The sequence below is a fragment of the Pezoporus occidentalis genome, unplaced genomic scaffold (genome assembly GCF_034315485.1).
Source record: "Pezoporus occidentalis ecotype Australia unplaced genomic scaffold, CSIRO_AGI_Poc_V1 ctg99, whole genome shotgun sequence".
NCBI classification, from domain to species: domain Eukaryota; kingdom Metazoa; phylum Chordata; class Aves; order Psittaciformes; family Psittacidae; genus Pezoporus; species Pezoporus occidentalis.
Genome location: NW_026916358.1, coordinates 2,686,857 through 2,705,693, shown reverse-complemented (window position 1 = coordinate 2,705,693; position 18,837 = coordinate 2,686,857). Strand labels below are relative to the sequence as shown.

General features: G+C 41.4%; 1 long non-coding RNA gene across 7 annotated transcripts in view; it reads right to left on the bottom strand.

Annotated features, from left to right (window-relative positions):
* Window positions 1–6,261: 6,261 nt before the first annotated feature.
* Window positions 6,262–18,837, bottom strand: part of LOC134157689 (uncharacterized) — a 39,876-nt gene continuing 27,300 nt past the window's right edge. For 5 of the 7 annotated variants that reach the window (XR_009962409.1, XR_009962407.1, XR_009962411.1 and 2 more), the window contains 2 exons: window positions 11,588–11,714; window positions 6,262–7,994 (listed from right to left, as the gene is read on the bottom strand). This is a non-coding gene — a long non-coding RNA (uncharacterized LOC134157689). Of the gene's footprint in view, window positions 7,995–9,538; window positions 9,574–11,587; window positions 11,715–18,837 lie in introns of all 7 variants that reach the window. The other 2 variants (XR_009962408.1, XR_009962410.1) reach the window with 2 other exon arrangements.

The window sequence follows — 18,837 nt, the reverse complement described above, 5'->3', positions numbered from 1 at the left end:
AAATATGGAAACATAAAATGAGAACACCTATAGTTGATGAAAATTAGACCAAGAAAGTAGCATTTTTCTTTACATCATGTAAAGCAGAAAATCTGAATTTCAGTAAAAACAGATTAGAAGTGAGATATTTGGGAGTCATTATTGTGGACTACAGGAAAAGAAAAAATATACATCAAATCAGAATAGTACAAGATTAAATTAAAAATGTCAATGAACCAAGACATTAACAATGGGATAACATCACCTTAGTGATTTGATCTAAGGCAATTGCCCACATTTCTTCTGCAGTCAAGAGAGAGAAAGAGAGATTCCACCAGCAACAGAGACCTATTTTACTTTGGACATCTGAGATACCATCTTAAAACAGACACATGAAATACCTGATCAAAGTGAGGTTCCATCTGCAACAGACAGAGAAAGAAGAATCACCTGAGATTAGATAGCTAATTGTGAGATAGCTATAGCAAGTCGTAATGAACCCTGCTTTGTATATGAATTTCCAAACTTTGGGATATTAAGGACCTAATTTATTTCTAAGTTTTTTTTCTTTATTTAAACTGATGTGCTGTGTGTGACCATGTCCATTTGTATTTAACATAGATTTCATAGGCTGAACTCTGGCAGCTCTGGAATTATGGATCTTGAGACATATTTAACATCAACTTAGAAAGGTTAGGAAGTTCAGGCTCTTTTATCTGTTCCCAAAAGCCAATGAGCAAGTAGAGCTGTTTGGTATCAGATATTTCTTCTTCACTTGAAATAAGAAATTTAGAGAAATAGGATACCCATCACACTTTATGAAACCTAGGACAACCTCAACAACAGCAGAAAGACTTTTATCATTGATGGATGAAGCCATGGAACTAATTTCAGATATAGTTTCCGTATCTGTGCCTTCGGCAATTATAGCTAATGTCGATCTCATATCTATCCCATATGAAAGGGAAGTTTATCCATATCCCAAATCAGGTATATGTATCTTTAGTGACCATAATACAAATTAAGCTAGTGTCTAGGGTCTGATTCTATTAAAACACCAGGTAACGGTCATTAATGTTCATTGAAATAAGTTTTATCTCACAAAGCTCAGTAGTGTTTGCAAACACGTTTCATAGAGCTGAACTTCTTTTGAAACATCTGGACTGAAGGCCAGATACGGTGTCCAGAGACTAAAACAGGACACAGAGATATTTGCCCCATTTCTGGTGCCCTAGTTCTGTCCTTCACAATCATTAAAGATTAGATTGGCCATAGGGAACTTTCTGTCTTCCTTAAAACAGAAAGGGGGTGGGAAGAAACAGAAATAGATATACAGAGGAACAAGTGGAAAAGAGAAAGGATTGCTGCAGCCCTCTGACTTCCGTTTATCAGAGGTAAGAGAGTAAAGGGCTCTTCAGTCTTGGCTGAGGGCCAGGCCATGGGCTAGGATATGGGCCCCCTCCTCCTATATTGTGGTGCTGAGCACTTGCCTGTCCCTTTGCCATAACATACCAGGTGGTTGCTTGCCATAGTGCTGGAAGAGGGGGCTCTTGCACGACCAGCTTTTCACCTGAATGTCTTCCTAGCAACAGTGCCAGTTTGGATTTGGACAGTGAGGATTTAACCCACCTGTGACAGATGTAGTGCAGAGGAATGGCACTGGGCTTAATAAAACAGACAAATAGGATGCGAAGAGTGACTGAAGTCATATGCAGAAATATCCTTCAGTAGAACAGAAAGAGAACACCAGCTGAAAGCCAAGCCTCACGTGCTGGCAAATATAAATCTTAGGCTGGATGATGCACCAAAACGCCCCAGAGATCCCCGCAAAACCGTACAAAGTGGGTCAGGAGAAGAGTGCAACAAGCCAACAGAGGAGTTAAATGAATCTCTTGCATTATGTCTGCTGCTGAGAGTCATGTAGAAATTCCTGTGCCAAAGGCACTTTGCAAAGAAAATCAGAGTGTGGCCTTTATACAGATTGAAGTCTCTAAGGAGGAAGTTGTAGAGTAACTTGAGAAACTCAAGTGCAGTAAATCACCGCAACCGGATGGTGTTCATCTGGGAGTTCTGAGGGGAAATAAAGTGAAAAAAAAAGCCAAGATACTGACAAGGGGATGGCTTCTTCCCTCGGAAAATGCAGCAGCACAAGAAAGCTAGGAAGCCCTATTATGTTGCCTGTCTTCAAAAAGAGATCAGCAAAATCCTGAGAATTGCAGAGCTTTGAAGTTTACCACAGTTTTAGAGAGCCCAAGAAACCAGTTCTGAACAGCAGCTCAAGAGAGAGTTTGTTGGACAGGAACACCCTATGATGGTGCTCTTCCATCTCTCAAACCACTGAGGCTGTTACAAGGGGGAAAAGTACCGCCCTGTAGGACTGAAGTACCTTGAGAAAACAGTGGAGTGGCCTTCAGAGGGAGAGTGGGATAACAGGCATTTCTCAGATGAAGGTGACTAAGTGATCCAAAGGTTCAAAAGATTTTGCAGAGGTCACCTATAAGCAATTGTCATAGATGACATTAAGAAATAAAACTGTGAAAAGCATCTTTAAGGTTATTTGTTCCTAGAGGAAATGAATATGAGAAGCATTTCTCTTTTTAGTGAGTGAAAAGGTGAACACCCAGTACAAGGTATTAAGACTGGTGTCATAACAAATAAACGAGTCTGAATCCCAAACCCTAATGCATTCAAATCAGCATACCCAGAATCCACCCCAAGATCTGGATCCAAGTCACACATGTGTTTCCCATCTTAAAAGAGGACAAATCAGTTCCTGAACTCCTTGAGCTGAGGTTTGACTACGCCGTACCCAAAGACTATTGCTCCAGCCTACATGACAGTTACGTACAACATAGTGGGGGCGGGAGGAGTGCATGTGTACACATAGCATGCAAAGGAAGCAATTAAATGTAAACGCAAAACAATTTGAAAACTGATTCACGGCAGAAAGAGCTCTGATGTAGAGATTACATTACATGAGCATTTGCTCTTGATATTAACTTGATGCATCTAGCTGAAAGGGCAGAAGATTATAAATAATAGGACAGTGGGAATTTTGCTGGGTTTGGTGAGCCCACTTACAAGCAAACATTTCCAATTATTTTTTTTTCAGTTCCTACAGGCCCAGTGCACTAAAGGCAAAGTTACATCAGTTTTAATTCACTCTATCTCTTTTGAATTCATTAGATTTTGAAAGCTTTCAAACTAAGTCAGGGGTAGGAATTAGACAAAATATAGAAAGTGGGACATTTCTGACTGGCTGGTACGTTTTTAGTGTCTAAAAAAGAAAGCTTTTTTTTTTTTCTTTTTTTTTAAGCAACCTGTAGGAGGGCTTCTAAAAATAGATATTTACATTTACATACTAGGACAGATCCTCAGCTGCCATGAAGCATTATTGCTTCATATTGCTTCATCTTCTTGAACAGAGGTAACCCTGACCACCACAGCTGAGAACCCGCCTCTCGCAAATGTACATATATATGTGAAATATGTCTAGGATTCTGTATTTTTCTGAGTGTATAGAAACTGCTTCTTCATCCAGGTGCTTTTGCCTGTGCTCTAAGTTGTGGGTGTTAAAAGCTCCTCTGTTTTTAACTGGGGGTGGTATCTTCAGGGAAGCAGGGTGAGGAGGAAGAGTGAAGTGCATGGAGAAGGCCGCATGCACAAGGGAACCAGCATGAGCAGAGAATCCCAGAGAAGAAGGTGGAGGAGAGAAACAGGAACAAAGATTATATCCCATATAACCGTGCTGTGGTCTAAGGGCATTATGTCATGACAGCAACTGAAAACCAAGCAGTATCTGTATTCAGAGGAGCAGGGAGTTAAACTGTGACTGAGCAGCAGCCATGACTTTTGGAAAACACCTCAGGTGTTTCTTGCTAAATGGCAAGAATAGCAGGAGAACTGTCATTGACAGCAAGGTGGAGAAAAAGCCCTTCTGCACTCAGCTGTGCTGTTGCTGGATTCATGTAACACAAGACAGAGCGTACATGTCACATCAGATAGTGCTAAGAGGTGCCAAAAGCCACCTTCACTCTTTCCCCCTCAGTATCTCCCTGTGTGAGAGTCGGGTGAATACCAATGTGGAACAACTATGTGTTGCTGCATGTTTCTGCCCACACAGTGGGACCCTGGTAGTGATTTAGACAGTACTGGACTCTGGACACATAATGTACACAGAATATCCATAATAAATAATAATTACCACAGTAGGGGGCAGCAGCCAGCTGTGGAGGAAAAGTAGGGCCAGCTGCTGGAAGAGATGTTAGGCGCTGGCTGAGCATGCAAGCTGGGCACTGGGGAGGGCGAGAGGGCCATGGCTGAGAGCCAGTGGCAGCTTACTGCCAAGAAGAGGGAGATAAAAGCACAAAAGCGGTTCACCAGAGGGAGCTGCTCCTGGCCACCCCTCAGCAATCGGTAGCGGCCCTGATCCAGGAGAGAAGGCTGATGGCAAACAGGAGCACCGCCAGCCAGAGTGCGTGGCCCACACTACTCACATGTACCATGCTCGAGCTAACAGGACGGGTATCAGTAAGCCAAGCAAGCCTTCTGTAGGGAAGTAAACCTGCACAAGCCTTCTGGTTTCCAAGAGACACATATCTCCTCCAGAAATGAGCACAGTCTCATCCTGTTCCCCTCAACATCTCCCTAGAGGCACCTCCAGCTGAAGCCAGGTCAATACTCCTAAAATGAGTCAGCTCCCCAGGAGACTCATAGGCACCTGGTCAATGCTTTTCCAAAGCACCCTGATGCCCAGGTCTCCTTAATTTCATCTGCAGAGAAGTTTCCAGGCAGTTCTGAAGATCCCTAAACAGCAGTATTTTTAGCTGCCTGAATTCCTGTGAAGGTATGATACTTATCATTTGGGGTCCCCAGGTGATATGGTAAATGAAAAACTATTTTGGACACCCTGCACACACTTAGTAGTCCAGTGCTACATCTAAAATTTATCACAGATTTAAAATATTTTTCTAACCACCCTGAAAAGTAATTTCTAAGACCAAATCAGTTAGCCAGCCTAATTTTCACAAGGTTGTTCGTGGCATGCTCCCCACATACTGGCTTCTCAGCAAAGTCAATAGCATCCCAGGGTAAACTCCTCTATTTGCCCCGTATGGAATACATAACTATTTCACCAGCACAGCATAACAATTAATTAGCGCATGTTCTATGTAGTAATTATAACAATGTGGCACATTTCACTTAAATTTAGCTTAGTGAAATTTAGCTTTACTTATATTCATGTCTTATATTTAAGCTTGCTTTCTGGGCCTTTTTATGTTTCACTGAGTTCAAATGCAAATAGATAAACTCTGTTTGCACTTCCTTGCAAAGGAGGAACATGTTTATTTCCAGATTCTATACTCATCCACCAGAAAAAGTCACACAGGACAACTGAAGTATTTTTCTGCTGTGTTCCTAGTTGGCTGAGCATCGTGGCTGTGATGTGGGTGACATTAAAGGGAAGCCACTTTTCCTCCATTTCTCAATACAGAGGCTGAGGGAGTTAATTTGTCTCAGCAAAAAGAAACAGCTACTGTCTAGATACTGTGGGTTATATAGCCCACAGGAGAGAGAAGAACTCAATAGAACACAATCTCAGGCAAATAGGGCATGGTATCAGGGAGAAACATCCATCATTTTTGCAGGTAGCAGCCAAGAATATTCCATTTCTGAGCTCAAATGCAAATTCACAGGCAACAAAGAGCCTATGTTGAACATATATACAGTTCAAACATAACCAGATTCTTTCTGAAAAACTTTAATCTGAATATCTGACCTTAAGAACCAGCCTCAGTTAAGTGCTGGCAAGCACCAAGATTTGGAAGGAAGTTAGGGGTGTTGCACTATTTTGAAAGCTCTGTTTTGAACCAGCTGTCATTACGAATGTCTGCTGGTACCCCGTCTTAGCATACAGCCTGTCGCTGTTGAGCATAATGGGAACGAGCCAATGGAGTGTATTGAGCTATGCTTTCTTGCATGTCTTTATAGTTCAAATTACCCTTTCACACAGCCATAACAGGTAATCTTTGAATTTATTCCTGCCACATTCTAATTGCTTCCATTTAATTTGTGTATATGTCTATGTGTGTTTGTATATACATATATGCATATTTATATGCACACATGTACATTTGGACATCATTATTAAATGTAAGTTTGCATATTGTCACAGATTATTGCTATGTTCACCACAGATTCTTAGAGTAGCTGGCTTTATTATACAATAAAACAACAGTGGAAAATTAATGCCTTCTTCAGAATAAATAAGAAACACAGGACTCATTATACCATATACGTTTAATGGTTTGGACATCCCAGTGCCCACATGAAAACAAGGAAACATATATTGCAATAGGCAGTATAATTATTTCAGCAAGGAACATCCATCCCACACTCCTAGAAATATGAGATTCAGCATCACGAGATCCTAGCATTATGTCATCAGCTGCATGAGTTTCACAGCTTATCTTTCTGATTTTATGTTACAGGAGTAAACTCCAACAAAAATGTATAACACTGCCAATTTAACAGCACATTTATGTTAATACTATCTGTAATGATTTCAAGAAGGTGAAGATTAACATTTCTGTACATGTGTTCACATATGTGCATATATGCATACACATACATGCACATATAAATGCATGCATGTATGTGTGCACTATGTATATAAACTGTCTTTAGAGATGCCGTTGTTTTAAAAGGTTGATTCCGAGTTAAACTTGAAAACAATGTTCCATACAGTTGACCAATTTAAAGAAGCTTCTGCTACTACACGGAAGACTGAGCTAGGTGATATCATTAAGCATTATCAGATGAGGCTGCAGGTAGCTGAAACGTTCCTTAATGAAAATTTAAAAAGAGCAGATTAAAATTATATTCCTCCAATCCAACAGAACACAAAGGTAAAGACATTCAATTACAACCAAGATCTCAGTTAGCACTAAAGGGGTGTTGTTTGTTGATCAGAATTTATTGCCTGAAGTGAACAGCCAAGCTTGTGACTATGTTTATAATTACTTTCTACAATGTACCCTTCTAACACTCAGTTATGGAAGATGGCATTTTCCTTAATTTTTAGCCTGTGATGTCCATGACCAAGAGTTAGAAAATCTCAACAACAGTAACAAAGGTTTTTTTATCTGTGCTACTTTCACCTCCTAATATTGTAAGAAATAAAATAAATCTATAATGACATGTATTTGTGGGTTTTTTGACTACTATGTTAACTGTTTTAACAGGGTTTTGTTGGCCAATAGAATAAGTGGCACAAGGGAAGTGGTTTGAGCAGGATACTTACTACCTGTGTGTCTGTCCAGACTGCTGGCAGCTTTCCCTAGGCACATCAGGGGTTTTCAGTGAGAAGACATTGAGGGTGCTCAGCTCTATACTGAATCTGTCATTAGTTCAGAGAAATGCATCACATCTTTAAAATCTCAGAACTAAAAAAGATACTGACAGGCAGGAGTGTGACAAGAGGAAAGAAGGAATAACCAGGAGACTGAAAGGACTGATGTGTTAGGGAAGATTATACGATCTAAATAGCTATGGGTTGGCATTATGCTAACTAAACACAGCAGTTAAAAGATACTGGAAGAAAATTGCATCAGTGAAGGAAAATAAAGAGTTTGCAAAGGGATGTAACTAGAAGAAATATGATGATGTTAAGAAAGGTAAAAAAAACCCTTCTGACGACAATATACTCTAGACAGCACAGCCTATCCCTGGGGACATGGCATCTCTTAGGACATTTAATCTATGCACACAAAACAACCAAAAATATGCCATAGGAAACAATCTCATGGTATCAGGGAACTGTACTGGCTGACCTAAAAGGTGCATTGCTAATTTGTGTTCACCTGTTACCTGTGATTTTCCTTGCTTGTATGGCCAACTCGTTGTTACTTGTGTGTATTTGGTTTCTCTGGGCCCAATCCAACTCATGCTGTAGTCAGCAGAAGTTTCCAACAGGAGCAATAGGACTTCAACGTCTTTTCCATGTCCTCGCTATTCTAAAATGAAAAAAACAAAACAAAACCAAAAAACCCAAACACACCAAACCATTCTGCAAGAACTATTATTGTATATTGTATGAATGTATCACAGTATCACAGTATACTGTGATACAGTTAATTGCATATGCGAATGTATATGAAATTAAACCAGATTGGTCCCTTAATATTTCTTGGATATTTAAACCTGTGTTTAGCCTTTGAGATATCCCAGGTAATGTGCATTTGCTTTCATACAGTGAAGCCAAAATGTTTGCTAGGGAAGAAACTTACAGTTCATCTAAAAATACCTTCTGATGAAAAACTGCTTTGGTCACAGAAGAATGAAGAAGATTCTCTACACTAAAATGAATATATGTATAAAACACAGAAATGGCAGAGCTTTTTCTATTTCTAAAGCACTAATGCAACTAATGAAAGAAGCAAACAATGAATTCTGAACTCATGACTGTAGTTTTCAAAGAGTTTTACTTAATATCTGAGTGTATATGCTCAAACGGTGCTTAAATTCCAGCTCAGTTGCAGGTAGGGAATCACTATGTTGTGGCAGCTCAGTGTTGGCCCCTTGAGAGGCACAGATTTCTGTGTAAGTGGGGCTGAATGTTCAGGGGTCAGGGCTGTGTGCTGGTGTTGTCCATATATCTAACAGCAAGTATTGCAAATCTTTAGAACAGTGTTTCTTGAAAATACTAAACAGACTTTTTGGTAGCCAGTATTGAGCCTGTGGCTATACTGCTTCAGGCTGTGATCTTGTCAGCTTTTACAACATAAGTAGGGTCAGGAAGGGTCAGCACTTGGATTGGTAACTCTAAGGAAAGGCAGTAGCTGCAGGAAGTGTCTTAGGCAATAAGAATAGATGTAACTCTTTTCCCTGAGCTTTTTTTAATACCCTGATGAAGGTGTAACACACAGCTGTGACACAAAAGTGAGATCCTCACCCTCTGCAGTCATCAAGCACTCCATTTTCAAAAGGGTCGTCCCTTGGCCTGGCATGGAGGTGTGTGGTGCAATAAACAGGAGACCACAGAACTCAGGTACTGCTTGTATGTGTGTGTGGTCCCAGTTGTAATGTAAACGCATGGTCCTAGCATGTTTCATCAGGAAGGAGTCACAGGTGAATGACGTTTCTGACATCCTTGGGAATGCTGGCAACTCCAGTTAAGTCTTTTGTTTTGTTTATAAAACAAAAAAGTCTATTAAGCCAAGACCTTGTGCACCAACTTTCAGCCTCATGCATTTCTACAGAAAGCATAGAAGGCTTGATAATTAAATCCTTGCCCAATGGTCTACATTGCCAAGAATTTTAAATTGTAAGTTAACCAATTTCTCTTCTAAAGTTCAAACAATAAATAAAATTCTATGTGAAAAATGGAGCCTTTTATTCCTTTGTCAAAATCTGATCAGAGTAAACTACAGATGTTAAAAGGCACTGTAGTTCAAAGAATTAAAAAGAATCTTATGGGGTTTGTACGAAGAAAAGAGTTTTAGAGAATAATATGGAAAATATTATAATGCTATTATATAAATCAGTGGCACATCCTTACTTTGAATACTGTCTTCAAATTTGGTCACCTCAACCCTGAAAAAAAGAAAGTAGAAATAGAACAAGTCCAGAGAATGGTGATAAAAATGATAAAAGCCAAAAGAGTGGGAAATTTCTTGAGAATAAAGAACACAAGCACCAGCTTCTCTCTCAGGGAAGATGTGCCTTCATGGAACTGCAAATTCTACATGAACCCTCTCCATAAACTTGGAACAAGTGCTGTTGCCTGGGATAATCTAGAAGATGTCCTTGGACCCTAACAGTTTTTCTGGAAGGCTTTGAGCCCTTGCATGAAGCAGACATTGACGATATTTTGTTCAGTGTACCCTGTTCTCCTTAGAGGACTTGTTGCCACTGGAGGCCAATGTGATGTATGGGCAGCAGACCTGACACAGAGCTACATATTATTTGTTTGCTGACTATATCCTAATCTGTTTTTTCAGCCTCAGTTTTAGAAACTTTGCTTTTCCATGCCTTTTTTTTTTTTCAGACTTTGAATGAGTTTTTCAGAAAAGCATAGGTGATTCAGAGGTACAAATCCATTGACTTGCTTGACAATTTTTCCAGTTAAATCACGCAGCTCCCACAAAAATGTGCCATTTGTCTATTCAAATAGCTTCAGTCCTGAAGGGCTTGCACAGTCTCCCTCACTTTGTGCAATGGGATCCCCAGGCTTCGTCAGAGCTCTACTTAAGCATGACTATAATATAAACAACATTTCGCCCTCATGATCTTCCAACCTAATTAGCAGCAAAGGAAAAAAAAAACCAAACCTTTCCTACCCTGCAAGGTGAAACGAAGAGGTATCAAATTTCAAATGGATAAGAGGTATTGTTTTTCCAAACAATGTGCAGTTAATTAATGGAGCTTGCTGCTGCTCAGATAGTACTGAGAAAAACAGCATCATATTTGTAAGTAAGGAGGCGTTTTAGGCATAAAAGCAAATCTTCACACAAAGTTCAGATTGGGTTCAATTCCATAGCATGTATTATGCAGAAGATCAGATTAGATGATAATAATGGTTGCTCCTAGCCTTAAAAAAATCTGTGAGAGTTTTACTAGCTGCTATTATGTAATAATGCCTAATCATCCCAGCAGTTCTTGGCATATGCCTGTCAATAGACAGGGTTAGGAAGGCATTTTCATCCATAGTCAACTCTTACACTGTTAAAGACACAGTGGGGAGGGAAAGCCTCATTTCATATTGTCTGTTATTGGCCTCTGTCAAAGTAAAGGCATTTTAGGATTGATCAGTGCCAGCGACCACCAAGAAGCAGCCAAGCAGGAGTGCTACTACCCTCAGAGTCAGTGTGGAGCACCATTGAACATCTATCTATGGGAACTGAGGGACTGTCTAACTTACGATGGATCATCAGGGTAGGTATGGATGCCTACCCTGGGCCTTCAGAGGATGAGGAAAGACTAGGAAGCTTTTCAGACTGGTGCCTGTTCACATCTCTTTCTAGAGCTGAACAAATTGTTTTTTCCCCAGTCCTGTGTGGGAACCCTGAAGGCAGCAATCACATTCATGCTAACATGGTGTGTCTTAAGCCCCGTCTACAGATCAGGAAAAAGCAGACCAAGATCAGTAACGTCTTGGGTGAAAGAGGTCTGGAGGAAAGTGTGGAAAACAAAGGCTCAATGACTGCAACTAGCCTTATCTTTTGATCTGGATGGCAGCACACCCTGGAGTCCTAGTCCATTACCCCGACCAGCATCCCTTCAGAGTGCCCCCTGTCCCTGTTTAAACCTAGACCCACCTACAGAGACATCCTCAACTGCCCATGGCTCAATTATACCTCTGAATATCAGAAGCACGGCAATGTTCCCCATGGGCAGGTGTACTCTGCAGTGCCTCTGTCATTCTTTTCTACTTCAGATATCCTCACATAGGGGGCAGAGACCGAGAGATCTCATTTGTCCTAAGAAATGTTACCTTACTGTGGTGACGTATGATAGATATCTGATCCATCTCTGAACCGTTAAAAAGTTGTCAGTGCTAACATGGTACCATGAAAATAGAGGCCCTTTTTTTCATGACTGCACTTACCTACAACTTCAGATATATTGCAGGCCCCACAAGAAATCAGGGGGGATGTCTTCTAGGGAATAGCTGTGCTGGAGTCATTTCAGTTATGGGAAGTTTTTTCAGTCTTGTGGGCTGGAAAAGCTCTTTACTGAGGAAAAAAAAAGAAAAAATATTAAAAGGAGCAAACCACTTACACTAGCAGTTTTACACCAGCAATCTGTACTTTTGTATAAAGACAGAGCACACGCATACAGTAAGCACAAAATACACAAGCAATTGTGATTCCAGGATGTTTGTAATGGCAAGTTAGATTGTAAATTTTTTCTTGGGGGGGGAGAAAGCACAGTGGAAATAATGTATACTATTCATAAAAATGATTGTCCTGTTCACTTGTATACCTCTGCAATTTATTCTGCAACAGCTTTTTACTTCAAAAAATCACTAGCTAATGACATCTCAAACTTAAAAAAATCCACTTATTCACAACCCTGTCCCTGAGGGAATTCCCGCGTGTTATCAGAATTTTTTCCAAAGATCATTAACAGATATTACAAACCAATTGAAACTGAGTATTTTCTTTGCAAATTACTTTTAACTTTAGAGCTATTGAAAAAAGACATTGAGTGATTTAATTTACTTAATCTGTCTACAGATTGCATCTATGTGCATATCCTGTGATTGCATTTCCAACAAAAAGCATATATAACTATCCTTAATAGAGATATTTTTCTAAATTATCGTATAAGATCAGTAAGATCTCTGAAGATATTAATGTTTACTTTTTCATTTAGAAAATTGCACTTGGGAAAGAAATGGGCACGTTTATTCTGTTGTTATCTTAGAAACAATAACACACCATAATACTTATTTTACCTGATATTTTAATTAAAACTCCAATAATCATCAGGTCTGTATATCCTTTGAGGATATGTTCTGCTGATTTTTCTGAAAAATCACTGTATTTTCATTAGGCTGTGAAGCCAGTATTTTAGAAACCCCTTACACAGCAATGAGTATACCTAACGAAATCCTCTATCTTGCACCAATCCAAAACAGCGAAGCATACAGGAAGCTAATTCAGCAGAGGAGGGCTGGAGAAGGTATCTTATTCTCCACACTATTGCTTTAAACTCCTTCCAGAGAACCTTATGTGTATCAGCACCACTTCTGCAGGAAGTAGGGAAAATATCTTCCCCCATCAATACTTAGCTTATAGCTTCCTGAGTAGGGTTCCTGCTCTCTTCACAGATAAGAGATCCTTAGGGCTTGGACCCCCTGAAGCTCAGGTGGTCTTTGCATGTATTTACTTTGAATGACAGTGAAGGCAGCTGCTGTACTTTGTGTACTGCTCAGTCCTGAGCATGTGTTACACATGCTCTGTCAGTTTGTTCTTTGTAGACATGGGGGCAAAGCAGTGCATAGTTTAATGAGGCGAATCTGGAGTAGCTACTGAGAAGTTCAGCTGTGCTGAGCTGGTGACTCTCTGGCCAGGGGGCATTAGCAGAAGAAAGATTTTAGATGTCTTAAGATCTTTAATTCAGAAAAAATGGGGGTGGTGAACTTGGAAGAGTGTGGACTGCGGTCCTGGACTTTGACATCTATGCTCCACATAAGTCTCAGTCATCTCCTTTTCTGGCTTTGGGCCCAGAAATGGCTATTTAGAGAAAGAAACAGATTTGTCACAGCAAATAGGTGACTAGACCTCTTTTCACATCTTGCTTAAAATGGTGGGAGAAGTGTGAAGAAAGGGTGACAGAGGTCTTGCAGGTGGTGGTTACTGTTGCACCTCCTTCAGATATTCTGCATCATCCCATCAGCTGGGTCAGAGGCCTGGGCCTAGCCTATAGACCTCTCCATTCCCAGTACCACTTAATCCTCAATTTTCTGCTGTTTCCCTTTCATGGGTTACCCCAAAAGGTTCTCACAGTGAAAAGACTTTTTTTCCCAGTGCACCAAAAAGCATAGGGTCAGTTAACTTGAGCTAATTTTGAAACTGCACCAGAAGCTAAAATGATTACTCCCTGAGCTACCTGAGATCCAGGTTTGTCCTGTGAACGTTGAGAGACCAGAAACCTTTACAAAGGTCCCACACCATTAACTTGGCAGCTTTTTCCCCACCACCATCCCATGGTGGTGGGTGGGCATGAGAAAGGAGATGGTGTGGCTACTATTGTGCAAAGAGTATCTGCACAGGTTACTGGCTTGGTTTTAACCCACACTGCACTCAGTTAAATGCAGAGGGAGGATGGCAAGTTGTTCCTTCTCCTGGTAAAGGTACAGCCTCTCAAATGTGTCATGTTTCTGCTCTTCATTCACCCTCATGACCTGCTCAAGATACTTCGCGGGTCATAGTCCAAACCCCTAGTTTACATCCATAATAGTGCTGTGGGTGTCAGTAGCAGCCACTGTGAAATCCTACTGCTTTTTAGGATGCCCTCTTTTTAGAAGTGTCTCCCCCACCCTTCTGTCACACACGTGCAACTGGCACTGCAGTGTCAGTTCAGAAGGTGCACCCAGAAAGCCAGAGCCCAAATACATTTGACAGTGGCTTTCTCTTTGCACTAACAGTACAATCTCTCATGCATACCCAACTTCAGGAATGAATTCAGTTCAGTGCTGGAGCATCCTCTGCTCTTGCATTCCTGCCTTCCCCCCTCCCAGGTGCCTTGTGTGGCTTGTATTTCAATGCAACCAGCCTTTCCATGCTCTGGGGCTCCATCTGCACTGGGACTCGTGGCAGGAGCCATCACCATGCTTCTGTCAGGGGTGACCTGGACTTTCCACCTGCCTTCAGCTGCCAAACTGGCACAGTTCCACCTGCTGTGGCGGCTGAGCGCCTCTGTTGCCACTCAACCCGGGACATCTCCATGGAGTCTGATAACACATCTGCTAATTAATGCCAGTTGTGATCACTGGTCAGATCCTCAGCTGGGATAAATTGACACAGTTCCATTTAAGCCTGTGACAATTAGTGACAACTTTGAGCTGACCTGGTGGTTTTCTTTATAACATGGGTATACATCTTGCTGAAAGTGAATAAACCCCACCAACTAATTGCATATAAACTACCAAACAATCAGAAAATGAAAGTATTGTCAGTAACTCCCAGCCTGGGCCAAATTACAATTGTGACAAAGAAGTGATAGCCCCAGATATATTAACAACTCTCTGAGCTACCCAAGCTCCTTATAATAAAAATAATTAATAATAATAGATGTTCTTCTGGATACATTCACCTTTCTGTAAGGAAAGCCTAATGAGTCTGTCTTTTAAAAAAGAGACTATCAGGAAATTCAAATGTGATTCTATTAACTTGTAAGAAAAGCTTTTTACATTTTAACAATTGAACAGATCAAATCTATTCTTGAATTCAATTTTCAAGTCTTATAAGCAACACCAGTAAGTGCAAAGGAGCAGTCCAAGAACTTTCTCACGATTCTTTTTCTGCCATTTGTCAAAATTTTATTTCAATCAATACTTTCACTGTGTTAAGTCGTCTCACGAGTCCTCTCAACCAGAGTAAGCAGGGCTGTAGTAGGTATTAAATCCTAAGGAGAGGCAAATAAGGCACTTCTGGAAGTAAAGCAAAAGTTTGATAGGTTGTGTCAAAAGGAGCTGGTGATATTATTATAATTTCTTATTTGTTAAGCACTGACAATATGCTCAGTTCTGCTGATTAAGTTCTTCTGAGCAAGTTCTACTGATTAGCTTATAAGGACAACACACTGTACTACAAAGAAGATATGTGACAGCTATCAAGACTTTTGCTTTCAAGGCTCACTTAGCAAAACAATTACATGCCAGTTATGCAGGTTTTATGAAAAAAAAAGAGAGAAAATGCATAAACTGAGTAAATATCATGACTTTTGTGTTCGCTAATTTTCCTACTCCAGATCTCTCATTTCAGTACTGTCTGACAACCTCAAAGTTACATCGAGATTTGAGGAAGATCTAAAGCCTCATCGCTGCTTATATTCAGTTTTTAAAATCATGCTATATTAAAGGCAAGCACACAGGTTGTATTGTTAGGATCTGCCTTTGGATTTGGGGATTACTCCCCGGGAAGCACAAAGATGGCTGAATGGGGCCATCTCTGTCTGTCCTGAGACAGACAAAAAATCCAAGTAACTTCAGATTCATATGCACATTTCCTTCATGCCACAACACAGATCGAACAGTTAGCCAGTCTCCACTCATACAGTGGAGACCTGGTCTTAGAAAGTCTTTTGGGGGTACAGGTTCCAAAAGGGAGCATCTTCCCTATCCTACTAGGCCCTTGCTAAGCTGATGAGGTTGTTTCTCTAGTGGACTTATCGTTAAGTCTCTCCACCCTGAGCTATGGGCACATTTTTGCAGAGCATCTAGCAGTTGGGATGTCATGCTGGTCTACAGTCATTGCAGCATTTCTGTTCCTGAGAGATCAGGTGAACTTTCTGCCTGTTTCACATCTACTTTAGCATGTAAAGGTATCACAGCTTTTTCCTCCACCCTTACCCTCAGATCATTTATGTACAGTTTACCTTGAGGGTGGCAGATTCCCAAAACCAGGCATTTGGTGGCAAAATAATATAAATACATCTGTGTGTACACAGCAGGGGATGGGACTGAGGACTGCTCTAAGAACCACCGGCCAAATTTGCATGTCAGAAGGGTGCCAAACAGACACTGTCCCTTGCCCTAGCCAGGCAACACCTAGGCTTTCTAACTGCAGCACTTCCAGAGCTCCAGCTGTGCAGATGTTCTTAGAAGAAAAACTCCCTTTTGTCTGCTGCTATCCTCTATACTGCACAGTTCCCTAAATCCCGCCAGTGCGCTGCTTTTTTTTTTTCTGTAGCTGACAGAGAGGAGTTCTTATATAAATCCTTTGTGCGAAGATCAAACTGCGTGCATGTAGAACTATTATTTTTTTAGGGGAAAATCTGCCCTAAAATAATCATTCCATGTTATCCCTGCAGAGCATCTGCACTGCCTTTTAAAATGCATCCAAGGCCACCCTCAAGAACAGACAACACTGGCAGACAGCGGTCTGCTCCTGAAGTCTCCATGCATGTGGGGAGGGCAGAGCATGGGCAGGCCAGGGCAGGATCAGGGTCAGGAGCAATGCAGCTGGAAGGGGCCGTAATCTGAGTTGCTCCTTGCAGACAATGTCAGCCTTTGTACTGAGAGAAACTTGTGGGGCAACGCAGGAACCGGACCGGGGCATGTGAAAAAGGTGTTTCTTTACCTAGCCAGCTTGGACTCCCCAAGCATCCAGCTGGCAGAGCCTGAGGTTTCAGTCCAATCTTGTAAGTTAACGTTAGTTTACTAACAGAGAGAGGAGTGGAGCATTTGGTTGAGAAAACATAGGCTTTCATTCATAAACTCAGAAACGCTTGTAATGGAGAGGAGAATCAGCAAAAACAATCAACTGATTACAGTACTATTGGGAAATTCTTAAAAAAAAATATAAAGACTAAAGAAGAAAGTCCCTAACTGGCAGATTTAGGATCAAGTTCGGTGTGGCTTGGTGTTTAACTATTAAACTATTTGATTACCAACAAGAAAAATTACCAGATACTAGTATAGTGAAGCCCCCATGTGTGACACCAAGAAGTAGCACAACTCGCTGTAGCAGCTTATGTCTGGGAAAGCCTTCCTCCCTCCTTCTTTTGCTCTTTCTCTTCTTTCTCCCTTCCTGTGTTCCTGATTTGCTTGAATACAATACATATGGGTTTTACAGCCAGCCCTAATTTTCCCAGAAGGTACAGCCCTTAAAAAGCAGCACAGGCTCTTTTACTCAGCACCATAAAAACGGACTCACGCTCCACTGTGACCATCCAAAAGATGGATGAACCAATTCCATTAAAATAAAAACATTCTACTAATGCCCTTCCTCAGCAAAGTTTCTGCCAGAACCAGAACTAAACCCTAATCTATCCTTTATTAAAGTGGAGAAAAATCAACTTCCTTTTATTCCCCCATTCATTTTCTGCTGCTGTCATTTTTTGAATTTCAGGCAAGCCCATGACCAAGAGCTGCAGGGCCAAAAGGGGCTGGATGTGCTGTTTTCCTGGCCCAAATGGAAGCAGGAAATACTAAACATCTTGCAAGGAAGTCTGTTCTCATCAGGATTATAGCCCAGCTTTTTCCATCAAAAGCAGTGAAGATGGTACAGACACAGTTCAGAAATGCATCCAAGCATATGGAAGTATATCTACACTAATCCTCCTTTTGAGCTTCATCCAGCACTAAATCAGAGCCACACCGGACAGAGGAATAATGCAATAACTTGTGAAAAAGCATGGCTCCTCCTTATTAGGATGGGAAAAATTAAATAACATGACTCACTTTTCTCCTTAAAAACTGTTGGAGGAATATTAACAGCACAAAGTCAGGTACCTTATTTTTCCTGCCCTGTGGCCATACATCCCCAAGTACCACAGACTAGATGTGCAGGGCAGTCATCACTGGGACAGCACCTGCAGCCTCGGAAAAGTACCAGGATAAGTGCAAGAGTGACAACACTCACCTGCGAAGCTGTGAAAACATCTCTTTGCAGGGTTAACCCACACAGTGCGCATCACGCTGTGACCACAACCACTGCCTTAAGATGTCCCCTGAAAGCATCACTGCCAGAGGTCTGGGGATGGAAGCGTGCACAGCCTTATTTTCCCAGCCAGAACACAGGGTGCTCTGTCTGTGGGAGGAAAAGGGCTTTTCTGAGCTCATCAGAGGACAAGAGGGCCCTATGGCTCTGGCGAGGCCCAAAGGGTGTGCCATCAGCACTGGCTCGGACGTGGTAGCAGAACAGGCAGCACAGTGACATTGCACTCTTCATCACGGGCTCTAGCCTCACCTGCTTAAAGCAAAAGCAACAGGAAACCTGCAAGATGAGATCTGCACCAAGTGCTTGAGATGCTCGAGCAGCAGTAACACATGCTGAACAGGGCTTGGGTCCTTCATTGTTCTGTCTCCTATGCCCAAGGGAAAAAGAGAATTTTCTAACAAGTGCAACTGTGCTCTGCAGCCTCCAAACGCTGCTCTCTGGACCTCAGACAGGGGACAGAAAGAAGGGCTTTCAGCAGAGCTTGCTGCTGGAGTGCTGATGGGTTAGGGAGCTTAAAAAGAGCTGTCAGCTGACAAAACAAGGTGGGTAGTTATGGATACAAGTTAAGAGAGTGACAGGAAAAAATAAATACAGCTCCACGCACACAAGCACATACACGTGCAGAGCCAGCCTACCGCTTGCAAACAGACTATTGTTTCCACACATAAACAACTTCAAACTAGAA